The sequence below is a fragment of the Bidens hawaiensis genome, unplaced genomic scaffold, assembly GCF_021521415.1.
Source record: "Bidens hawaiensis isolate Kalapana, Puna unplaced genomic scaffold, B.hawaiensis_p1.1 tig00071675_1, whole genome shotgun sequence".
Taxonomy (NCBI): domain Eukaryota; kingdom Viridiplantae; phylum Streptophyta; class Magnoliopsida; order Asterales; family Asteraceae; genus Bidens; species Bidens hawaiensis.
In genome coordinates this window covers 15,559-27,466 of record NW_027502541.1, presented here as the reverse complement: position 1 = coordinate 27,466, position 11,908 = coordinate 15,559, and the positions used below count along the sequence as shown (strand labels likewise).

The 11,908-nt window shown below is 34.8% G+C and overlaps 1 pseudogene across 1 annotated transcript; it reads left to right on the top strand.

Annotated features, from left to right (window-relative positions):
* The first annotated feature begins 254 nt into the window (after window positions 1-254).
* LOC143605846 (26S proteasome regulatory subunit 8 homolog A-like) lies at window positions 255-4,018 on the top strand (annotated as a pseudogene). The gene is made up of 8 exons (XR_013148625.1): window positions 255-409; window positions 485-729; window positions 814-876; window positions 1,705-1,868; window positions 2,601-2,757; window positions 2,837-2,935; window positions 3,009-3,119; window positions 3,704-4,018. The product of XR_013148625.1 is annotated as a 26S proteasome regulatory subunit 8 homolog A-like (transcript).
* The last annotated feature ends 7,890 nt before the right edge of the window (window positions 4,019-11,908 follow it).

Genomic DNA, 11,908 nt, shown 5'->3' with positions numbered 1-11,908 from the left:
GTGGCGCCAGTCACGTTTACACTTTTTTGCACCCACCACCGGATCCAATTATTCCGACCACCACGAAACCCACCGGATCCAACTATTCCGGCCACCATGAAACCCACCACCACCATGGTGTCACTAAAACGCATCAAAAAAAATTCCCGCGTTTTCACACACTCTCTCTCTTGTCTTGCGCAGAAAGGAAAGAAAAGAAACAATCCATAATAAATTCTGATTGATTGATCAAAATAAATAAATGGCGTCCGTGGATGAAAGCATCTGACAGAGACGAGAGCTGCTCTTCAAGGCCGAAATCCTCCTCATCAGGTGAGGGTTTGAGGCAGTACTACCTCACGATGCTCAGCTTCAGGTCCGACAGAAGACCCATAATCTCAATCGCAGCGTAACGACCTTAATTCCAGAGGTTTCTTCTTCTTTTCAAATCTACCAATTAACCATTCCAATTTCAATACTGTCTTGTTATTGAATAATATTACAGTCAGGATGCTTAAGGAAGAGTTGCAGCTGCTTCAAGAGCCTGGATCTTATGTTGGTGATGGGAAAGTCCAAAGTGCTAGTCCAGAGGGCAAATATGTAGTTGATATTGACAAAACCATTGATATCACCGAGTAGCCCTTCGCAACGACAGCTACGTCCTTCACCTGGTTTTACCCATGAAAGTTGAAAAGGTTCCTGATTCTACATATGATATGATTGGTGGCCTTGACCAAGGAGATTAAAGAGGTGGTTATTTCTACTTTCTTTCTTTTTTTATTCTTCATCTTCAAAATTCATTTGATTCTACTTTTTTGGAAATTGAAATTTCAGGTTATTGAACTTCCAATCAAGCATCCAGAGTTATTTGAGAGTCTTGGAATTGCTCAACCCAAGGTAACGATGCACATAATATCTATAGATTGGCTTGTAAACCAAATCCAATGCAGCATGCTCGTTTAACTTTAATCGATCAAACTCTTTTGTTTTGTATACGAATCGAAGGAACATGATCGGAGACGAACAATTAAACGAACAGGGTTTTTTTGCTCGCGTTCATTTGCTAAGAAAATAAACATGTTCGTGTCTTTTTATTGAACTTTAACCCAACACACGATCGGATATGAAGAATCAAACGGACGGGATTCGCTTGTTTGTGTCCATTTTTTAAGAAATTAAACATGTTCGTTTTTGGCTATTTAACTTTAACCAAGCAAACGAACGGGGTTTTTTGTTGTTTTGTGTTTTTTAAGAAAAGGAACATGTTTGTGTCTGTTTGTTAATAGTATAAAACTACAAATGAACGGGTCAGGAATGTAACCGGGCGAACATAAATTAAATGAACGTGTCATGAATGTAAAAGGACAAACATAACATAATTGAGCGAAAACCAATTAGAAGCAAACTGATCATCAATCTATCGGGCCTAAATATTTAGTAGAACTTAATGAGCCATATTATATATAAACGAACATAAATGAACAAAGTCAACAAGCGTTTACTGACATAAGTGAATGAACCGACCATGTGTTTATGTTCGTTCGTTTAACTAAATGAGCAAAAAAAATTGTTCATGTTTGTTCGTTTATTAAATGATCGAACTTTCTACCAAACGGTTTGTGAACGGAACATTTGGTTCATTTATAGGCCTGTCTCTAGATGTAAGCTTTCAAAGCGTATTATTTATAATATTATATTGACACTTTGTATATTTATATGTTTTAGGGGGTTCTGCTATACGGGCCACCTGGCACAGGGAAGACCTTGTTGGCAAGGGCAGTGGCTCATCATACTGACTGTACTTTCATTAGGGTTTCTGGTTCTGAACTTGTTCAGAAACATATTGGTGAGGGATCTCAAATGGTCCGAGAACTTTTTGTTATGGCCAGGTTAGTACTCTGTTCAGTTTCAGGTTTTTGATTTTACCATTTATGTTTGAAAGTTTTTGAGCAAAACATGACCCTAATTGATAAATTTGTGCTTGAAGCTTTGGGCCTAAATTCTTTTGCTCGTTAATGATTAATTGGATATTACACATTTGGACCTAAAATTTTGGATTACACCATTTATTAATTTTTATAGAATAAGTTACTTAAAATCAATATTTTCGGTTTTTTCAGTTTTTGGTTGATGCAAAACCGAAATTGGACCAAAAATTGATTTATTGAAAAAACATAAAACCAAACTGTAGGTTTTATATCGGGATTGGTTGTTTTGGTTTCAGACACACCCCTACTCTAAAGTTATTCAACTTTCATCAGATTTTTTAATTCTGTGAACATTTTTGTATACATGTTCCTTTTTTTTCTTTTTTAAATTTATTTAAGTGACCTAAATGGAACATATGTTAATCCTAGTTACGATTTACTATTTAGTGATTAGTTTTTATCAGATTTATCTTGAAGATAGCAACCAAGATATATATACGTTTCATTTATGTCACTTAAGTTTTTAAAACTTTTAAAATTTATAAAAAAATTGACAAAAGATTGGAACACCTAATTAAATTTTAGTGACTTCAGTGGGAAACTTGGTTTACTGTGTTGGGTGAATGTTTGTTGTTTTAACTAATATAATAATACATATATTCTAGTTTTTATTAATTTTCTTTGTTCTTGCAGGGAGCATGCTCCATCAATCATATTCATGGATGAAATAGACAGTATCGGATCTGCTCGGATGGAGTCTGGAAGCGGGAACGGTGACAGTGAAGTGCAACGAACGATGCTTGAGCTTCTCAATCAGCTTGACGGTTTTGAAGCATCAAACAAGATTAAGGTAGTTGAAGGAATTATGGATGTGTTTGTTTGACTAAATATATACAGCATTGTTAACTTTTTTTTTTTAATGTTTTCAGGTTTTGATGGCTACAAACCGTATCGATATCCTGGATCAGGCTCTTCTCAGGCCTGGGAGAATAGATAGGAAAATTGAGTTCCCGAATCCCAATGAAGATGTGAGATTCTTTTGACTTTAAATATTTGAAATTTATTTTATTGAGACTGATTTTTGTGTGTGTGTATTTGTAGTCACGATTTGATATTCTAAAAATTCATTCAAGAAAGATGAACTTAATGCGTGGAATTGATTTGAAGAAGATAGCTGAGAAGATGAACGGCGCTTCGGGTGCTGAGCTTAAGGTCAGTTGCTGTTCACTTTGAAGTTTCTATCTCTTAACCTTTTTTCATACTAATAATTAGTAGCTTTATGATAAAAGTAGGCATTAGGGGTGTGCATGGGTCGGTTTTGTGCTTGCTATTTGAAAACCGTTCTGTTTCAGTTTTACTATATGGTCTTGAGTTTTTTTGGGCCGAAAAAATGGTTCAAAATAATGAGTTTGGGCCTGAATCTTTTTATATTGTTATAAATTTGGGCTAAAATATTTGAGACACTTTTTGTTAAATTCTTGTAAACTACTTAACATTCAAAGATCAAGCATGAAAATTTACATTCGGTTTGGTTCGTTTTATTTACATGTAAACTGAACCTGACCGCAAGTTTGGGTTTTGTGAAAACATTTAACAGTCTTTTGTTTGGGTTTGGTTATGGATCGTTTTTTCCGGTTGTTACGAGTGGTGTTCTTTTAGTAACTGGTCAAATTGACCCAAAATATTATGTCTTAACTAGGAAATTCTCTGAACTAGTGTGCTAAATGTGAAAATAATGTGTGTTTTAGCATTAATTTATTTATAGTAATTTTTATGTGGTGGTGTTATTATTACAGGCTGTTTGTACTGAAGCTGGAATGTTTGCTTTGAGGGAGAGGAGAGTTCATGTGACACAGGAAGATTTTGAGATGGCGGTTGCCAAGGTTATGAAGAAGGAAACCGAGAAAAACATGTCTCTACGCAAGCTTTGGAAGTAATCAATTACCTAGTATTTGTTTAAAACTTTTATGTTCGGATATAAGTGGTTTGTTTTGAATTGCGTTTATCTTTTGTGTCCGTACCATACTGATATTACGTTTAAAGGTGAACTTTTAAAAATGCGGTTGATGTTGATGAATGATGGTATGAGAATCGTCGTGTTTTAACATTGAGCTTGAATAGTTTGTAAGAGCATTTCTGTTTGCTTCTCTATCTTTATAATTACATTAAAAATACGTTACATTTTTTCTCTGATAATTAAATAATATTTCTTTACATCTTTATCATTATCTTTTTTCTCTCATTCACTCACACTAAATAGAGTATAGGTGCACAATATCGGGTTTTGTTAAAATCCGGAACCGGGTAGGAACCGGTTTTTTTGTCTTCGGGTACAGAATGGGACCGATTTTAGTCAGGAACCGACCTTACCCGATGAAGAAATATGGGAACCCAGTGGAACCGGGTAGGGTATGAACCGGACCAGGGTTTTACGTAATAACCGGGTACACCGGTTTTTTTTTACATTTAAACAATTTGACCGTTAGGAACCGGTTCCAACGGCTAACACACATACTATAAATAGCTATGTATTGTGTCGGACTTGTTTAAACACTTTCAAAACTATAAACCACACTTTAAATCACAACTTAGCTTAAACGATGAACGGCAAGTTTTGACGACGTTATGGTGATCAAAACAACACGATGCCCCGATGTTTGGGTTCATTACGATTTGTGTGTCATGACCGACTCACAAGAGATGGCCCGGTGCAGGTATTGTTCCAAGTTTCTTAAAGCGGGGTCGAACTCCACCTTACGTAAGCATACCAATAAGTATTGTAGTGAGAAAGAAAGTTTGGATGCCAAGAAAGCGGAAGCGGGAGGGTCGTCCGGCTCTACAACTCAAGCACCTACCGCCGCCGGTAACAACGCTTAATCGTTGTAGAATGCCGGATTAAAACGACGGATGTTACTTTTTATTTTAAGTTGTTATGTTTAGTATCGTCATGTTTTAATAATGTTTGTAATATATGTTACTTATATAATAAAATGTTTATCGTTATTGTAATCAATTGAAAAAGTAATAAAAAATAAAACATGACTAATAAGAAATAAAACATTACTAGTAATAAACAAAGCAAACCTAGTTAATAAACAAAACAAAACTAAATATTACTTGAAATTTGATCGTGTTACAAATAATTTTACTAAAACAAATAAAAATTACAATTCTTCTTAGTCTTCATCCTCGTCTTCTTCACCACCCAAATTCTCGGAAGAAAGCCATTCCTCCACCTCATCATCATGAATAGGACGCTCTATTGGTATTTCGTTTTCAAAGTTTGCCTTGTGTTATACACGATCCACCGCATCCAAATGATCTTTTAGGCAAATGCAAACATCTAGAGACTCGGGAGTTAGTTTTGTTCTTCGCATTGATAATACCCTCCCACTAAAAGAAAAAATTGATTCGGAAGCAACCGTTGAGACTTGTACGCCAAGCAAGGCACGAGCCATGGCGGATAGAATAGGAAATTCGTTTTGTTTTCCTTTCCACCAAGCCAACAAATCAATATTGCGAATTCCATCGACCGATGCGCCCTCAACATAGTTTGCTTCACTATATCGACCAAGTTCACTAGTTGGTGTGTTTCCTCTTTGCCTCTTAGAGGCCGATTCACGAACCGCATTCATCAAGTTTATAAGTTTGTCCTTACACGTCCTACTAGTCGTTGTTTGCCTCACAAAAGACGACATCGCGCTTGGACCATAAAGTTGAAAATAATGGTCATAAAGGTCTTGAAGGTTTTTGTTAAACTTTACCTTCGCTTCTGTCGACAACTTCGGGTCGATCTCGTGCATACCCATGTTGTCAAATATTTCCTCGATCAATGTCTCAACCCCGTTAACATTCCAATAGAGGTTTAAAGCGGCGGCACAAGTAAAGACCAGCGGTATGTCTTCAAAATATTTTAAGAACTTTTCTTTCATTACCGCAACAATATCCTTGAAGAGTTTGTTCTTCACCTCAAACTCTCTAAAAGTTTAAGACATGTTGTACAATTCTTGCAAAGACCAACAACTAGTAGGATAATAAACTCCCGATAACTTAGTTGTTGCCGTTTTAAACACATCAAGATACTCCAACAAATAACCGACATGGACCCAAACACTTTCGGGGAGCATATCGGCCTCACATTGTTCAACAAGATTGTTATAAAAACTTGTAATGTTTGGCGTTAGGCAAAAGCACACTTGAGCATATGACAAGTTGAGTTCCAACGGGTTGGAACGTCCCAAATATTTTCTTTCTACCGATTTGCAATAGTTCTTATATTCAAGATGCCTTCTTTTACCACTTTTGAAAACATATTGTAACATAAGTCTAAAGCAAATTAAATCTTGACAAATGTTTTCATTGCCGAGACCATGTTGAACAACCAAGTTGATGATGTGTGCAATACATCGAACATGAAAAAATTCCGTAACAATGTAGTGAATATTTTATGATAAATTTTTCGGCCGCCTTTGTATTGTTTGATGCGTTATCAAACGAAAATCGAAAATATTTTATTTTTCAAGTTGTAAGTCGTTATAACCTCATCAACCAATTTTTCGACGGTATGTGAGAACCGAAAGTTTTCAAAACCGGTTATTCCGGGTAGGAACTGGAACTGGTTCCAAAATGAAACTGGGTATGAACCGATTGGGGATATAATATGTAGAACCGGGTTGGGATTTCGGGTATATAAATACCCAAACCGGGTTTTAGGTCCATCGGGTACGAACTGCAACAGGTTCCGGGTCGGGTACACCGGTTAGGGTCCGGAACCGGTTTTTTTGTGCACGTCTAAAATAGAGGAACGCACAGTGTTACTTCAAATTTACTCATCTTTTAAAAATTTTCTCTCGCTTCCACTCACAATCACTTAACATCCTTTAAAAAAATTTAGAGAACTTACTCACATAATGTTGTCGAGAATGCTTTAGGGTTATTATCTCATGTGCTCTCGTAGCATACTCTTGTATAGAATCTGATGTTTTTCTATGGATTAATTAGTATGGATTCTAACTTCGTTTCACGTTAGTAAGTGATGGAATCTGAATTTTCAATTATAGAAGTTACAATAGAATGTTTTCTTGCAATGGAACTCAAAACTATGAAAAATTGAAACGCCCTTTTTTTTAATTGTGGAATTTAATGTTTTCTTGTAGCATCAATGGACCTTCAATCATAAACAAACAATACATGTATTTATATTGTAGTTTCTTCTGATAGTTGGAACTTAGACATGCTAAATACTTGATGCTATTTATGTCTCGTTTGGTAATTTCTTATTTTTATATTTATCTTATGCGGGTGTTTGCTTGATGCAGCTGTTTCTTAACCCCAAAAAAAGAAAATTTAATGTCTTTTAAGTTTTCTGCATATTATCAATTATCTAATGGCTGACGTCGATACACGACATCATTTGATTTAGGGTGGAGGTGAAGCAAGAAGAAATGCTCCGTTTTTAAACATAAATATGCGAAGAAGCCTCTTGACTTCCATCAGCATATTGTTAAAATTAAAACTAAACGACACCAGTTTGTCAAAACTCTAAATTTCGTATAATTGGAACTGAAGATGTCTAAGTTTTTAAAATCAAAATGCTTCATGGAATTATTAGGCTGAAACATATTGTAGTAACCAATAACAATACGGTAAATATTCTGTTTTGCGATTAAATAATTCAAAACAGAGAATACGGTATTTGGTATAGCCAGATTCGAGATCGGCAGCCTCCTAAGACAGGGATCCGTTGAGTGGATCAATCTCCAAGAATCATAGATGAAAGAGCAATTCAATTCTCTGCAGCTATGTTGAAGTTTACTTACTATACGAACCAAGAGGATGAAGAGACATGTAGATAGACTCACAGGTATGACTTTAGGGGGTGAAAATAATAACATTTAGTATTATATATGTGTTGGAATCCTGACCGACCCCTGTGGAAACCATGAGAATGCAAGATGAAGAAAAACAGATTGAATCTGGACTCAGGCTGAAATTTTCCGGCGACTGGAAGATGGTCGGAGGTAGTTTAAGAGATGAAGAAGATAGTAGTAACAATTAAATATTTAATATTTGATGGTGGGAATTAAATGGAATTATGCAAAAAGAGAGTCTAGTCAGAGTAGGATGAAAGACTTGCCATCAAATTTTGTTACTACTTTTTTTTTCTGAAAAAACATTTGTTTTAAACAGCAAACATATCATCAAAATTTATTAATTTTTTATTTACTTATTTAGGGTGAAAAACAACTCTGCGTCTGTATTGCATATTTTTTTTTATTATGTAATCTTTTATTTAGTAGACATATTATTAATTTTTAACAAATTCTTTTAAAATTTAGTGTAAATATACATTAAACGATCAATGGATTTTTCTTCTTGGAGAAAAACTTACTTAGGAATACCAAATTAGATAGTTTATGTTTTAATTTTAAATGAATGATAGTAGAGAACAACTTTAAATTTATTGTATTATAGTTATGTCCTTTTAATGATGTTTCACGTTATTTTTTTTTTTTATATGACATTTTGTTTAATTATTTTTTTAAATTACCCCACCTGATTTGACCCAACCGAAACAACCAAACTGAACCAGGAAAAAACTTATATGCCAATTTAACCCGACCCAAACGATCGAATTGGACCGAAAAAATTTTAATTATCGATAGTCAACTGAGTATCAACCCAAAAATTTCCGACCTCTATGAAAAGATTTTCTGAGTCCACTATAGACTAGAGATTGGTAACTCTAAGTTCCTGTTAATCTTTTCACACTTGAATTTTAAAATTAATCATTTTCTGACCCCTATGAAAATGATTATAATTTTCTTTTTAAATTAATAATTTATTTTTTCATTTCAAATTAAATGATTCAATTACAAGAAGAGGCATATAAGCGGGTAACAAGCTGTGTCGCTACCCCATTTCGATTTTTTAAATGACAAAACCGATCCAACTTAATAATTAGTGTTACAAGTAGGAAGAATTTGACATTGGACTTATTACAAAACCTAAATAATTTTGTCTTTGGAAATAGTGACATACGACCTTGATTATTATATGGGTTTACCATGTGAATTGTGGCGTTGTACTGTACTATCGTGCATTATTTTTTTTTATATGTTGTGACATGCTTTCATGAATAATTGACTTTTTGTAAAATAAAATATTTACTACTTTTAACATTAAAACTGAATCAATAATTCATGAATTTCTTAAGATGATACTTTACATTATAAGTAGGAAAAATTCCTGGTCAATTTCGTAAAAAGAATAATAATAAATGAATTTTGTATTTGAAAGTAATAAGATTGAACTTGATATAATATATTAAAATTTTGAAACTTTATGTAAAAATACTTTGATCAACATTTGCTCTTTGCTTTAGACTCCTAATAAAAACCAATGCATCGAGGTTAGAGCATGTGTAATGGGTGTCATCCCCACCCATGAAGTATGAGCGTATAAGACATATATGTCAGGAAAGCATATCTGCCCAACACATATACACTGTATATGTTATACGGCGTGTAACATATACACCGGATATGTGTTGTCTATATAAATAGTTTTTTGTATGGGTAATTTTCATTCTGAAATAATAAAGTTTTCTATTATGCCTCATTTTTTTTGTGTTATCGTTTTCTACGATTACATGGTATCAGAACAAGGTTGTTAGTCCTGCTCTTCGTTTCAACCGGTTTCTCTCAATTCACCGGTTTTCTCTCTTCATCCCGTGTTTCTTCTTGATCTTTTGATCATTCTCTTATCATTGTTCATGGTTTTCCTCGGGTATTGATCTCGTTATTTTCTTGATAAGCCTTTTTTTCATCTATTTTCTATCTACTTTTTAGAAGATTTAACCACTCAAACTTCACCATTTTCTCTCAACATATCATTTTCTTGGTTATGACATGTTTCTCAAAGTTCCAAATCTTTTCTCATTCATTTTCACTCAAAATCTTGCCCTTTTCCTTGTTCTCAATTTATACGCCATATAAGTTTCCTTTGCTTACATGGCGCATAAGTGCATTTTCATATGTATAAGTCTCAACGTATTTTTTATACGGCGTATAAGTTTCTCTTACTTACACGACACATAAGTTTTGTTTCTCTTTCGTTCCTTCTTTTCGTGCGTTTGTTTTGTTTTGCTATGTTTTCAGTGGCAGCTTCAAACAGTTCTGTTGTACAAAATGTGACCATTGATTCCTTGAATCCCCTTTATCTTCACCCTTTTAAACATCCCAGTATGATCCTCATTTACAAATTCTTTGACGTTACTGGTTTTGGAGCTTGGAAAAGAGCAATGACGAATTCTCTTTCTGCTAAAAACAAGCTCTGTTTCATTAGCAACACTGTAACCATGCCGGTTAATGAACCACATCTTGCTTTCTGGCAACGTTGCAATGATAGGTGATATCATGGATTCTTAACACTCTCGCTCATGATATTTATGATAGTGTTTTGTATGCTGAAACTGCTTAGATTCTTTGGAATGAGCTTAATTCTCGTTATGGTCAGGCAATGTAACATCCTACTTTCGATAAGATTAATAAAGGAAATTCCGTTTATTAAATAAAGTGTCGTGTAAAGGTTTAGATAATAAACTAAAAGATGGTGGGCTTGGACTTTAGAAGATGGAATAAGAAATGGAATGGGCCTTAGGTCCATGGGCTTAAGGGAGTATAAATACCCCTTAAACCCTAAACCTTTCCATTTTTATCCATCTCTACACCATAGCCTACACCATCAAAAACACACACAAACACTATACTATAACCCGAGTCAAGATCCTAAGGCGAAAACCCGAGATTATTGGTGCTAGAACGTTGAAACGAACCAAGACAACATCAAGACTAGAACGTGTTCATATCCCGACTCCTTTAAGGTAAGTTTATATCTAGAAATCGTTCATTTAGGTTCGGATTCATTTAGGAAGTCCTAGATCTGTATGAATGTGATGAAAGCGAGTCCAACGAACTAATCCGTAGTACAATCCATTACAGTTTGATAGGCTAATTGTTAGTTTGAAAGACCCGTAATATATATACATAAATCGCACCATGTAAACGCGAATGTTTGAATGATTAATGGGTTAGGGTTTGTAGGTGCTGTAATTCCGAATCCATTGATACCTAAATCGTGTTATTTGGTTAAGAAACGAAGGTTTAATTGCAGATATATGATATGTTGACTATTGATGTTCTTGACGATTTTGACTTTGACCCATAAGTTAAAGTCTGGATAAGATTTGTGTAATTCGTTAAGATAAGGTAACAAATTAATTGGCCCAATTCGTTCTGGAAAGATAACGAATCAGTTCACCCATTCGTTATGCCCAAATAACGAACTAGACAACTAACCAAATCACGAATCAGCTAACGAACCAGATAACGAATCAGGTGATTCGTTACATGCCAATTCGTTAAGACTAAGGTAACGAATCAGGGCTTGTTCAGATAACGAATTGGAATGACAAATCAGTTAACGAACTAGATTGTGAAAGTAACGAATTAGGCTTAATTCGTTATAGAGAATGAGTTAGCGAATTAGAAAATAATTTAAAATCCTAATGGAAAATGTGTTAACCCCAACCAGGGGCTCTGCCCCTTGGACCCCGCTAGGGGCTGCCGCCCCTAGAACCCCGCTGCCAGGGGCGCTGCCCCCGGACCCCTGTTCATTGTGGGTTATATAAAGATGGAAATACGATATGAGTAGTAATAGTTAATTGATACATGTAATTATTATATAGTTAGCCGTGCACAGTTCAAGAAAGAAATAACAATTAACGGTGAACGTAACCGCATTCAGGTGAGTTTCTAGCCCCACTTCCTTGTTATGTTTTCAGGGCTGTGTGCATACTCGATGTGATTAGTTAATACACTTACCTTAAATGGTAAGTGTATGTCTTATATGATTTATGTATGAATGAATGCTTGATGATGCATGAACGATCTTCGGATATTGCATGTACCGTCAAGGGATAGTTTAAAGATATGATTGAT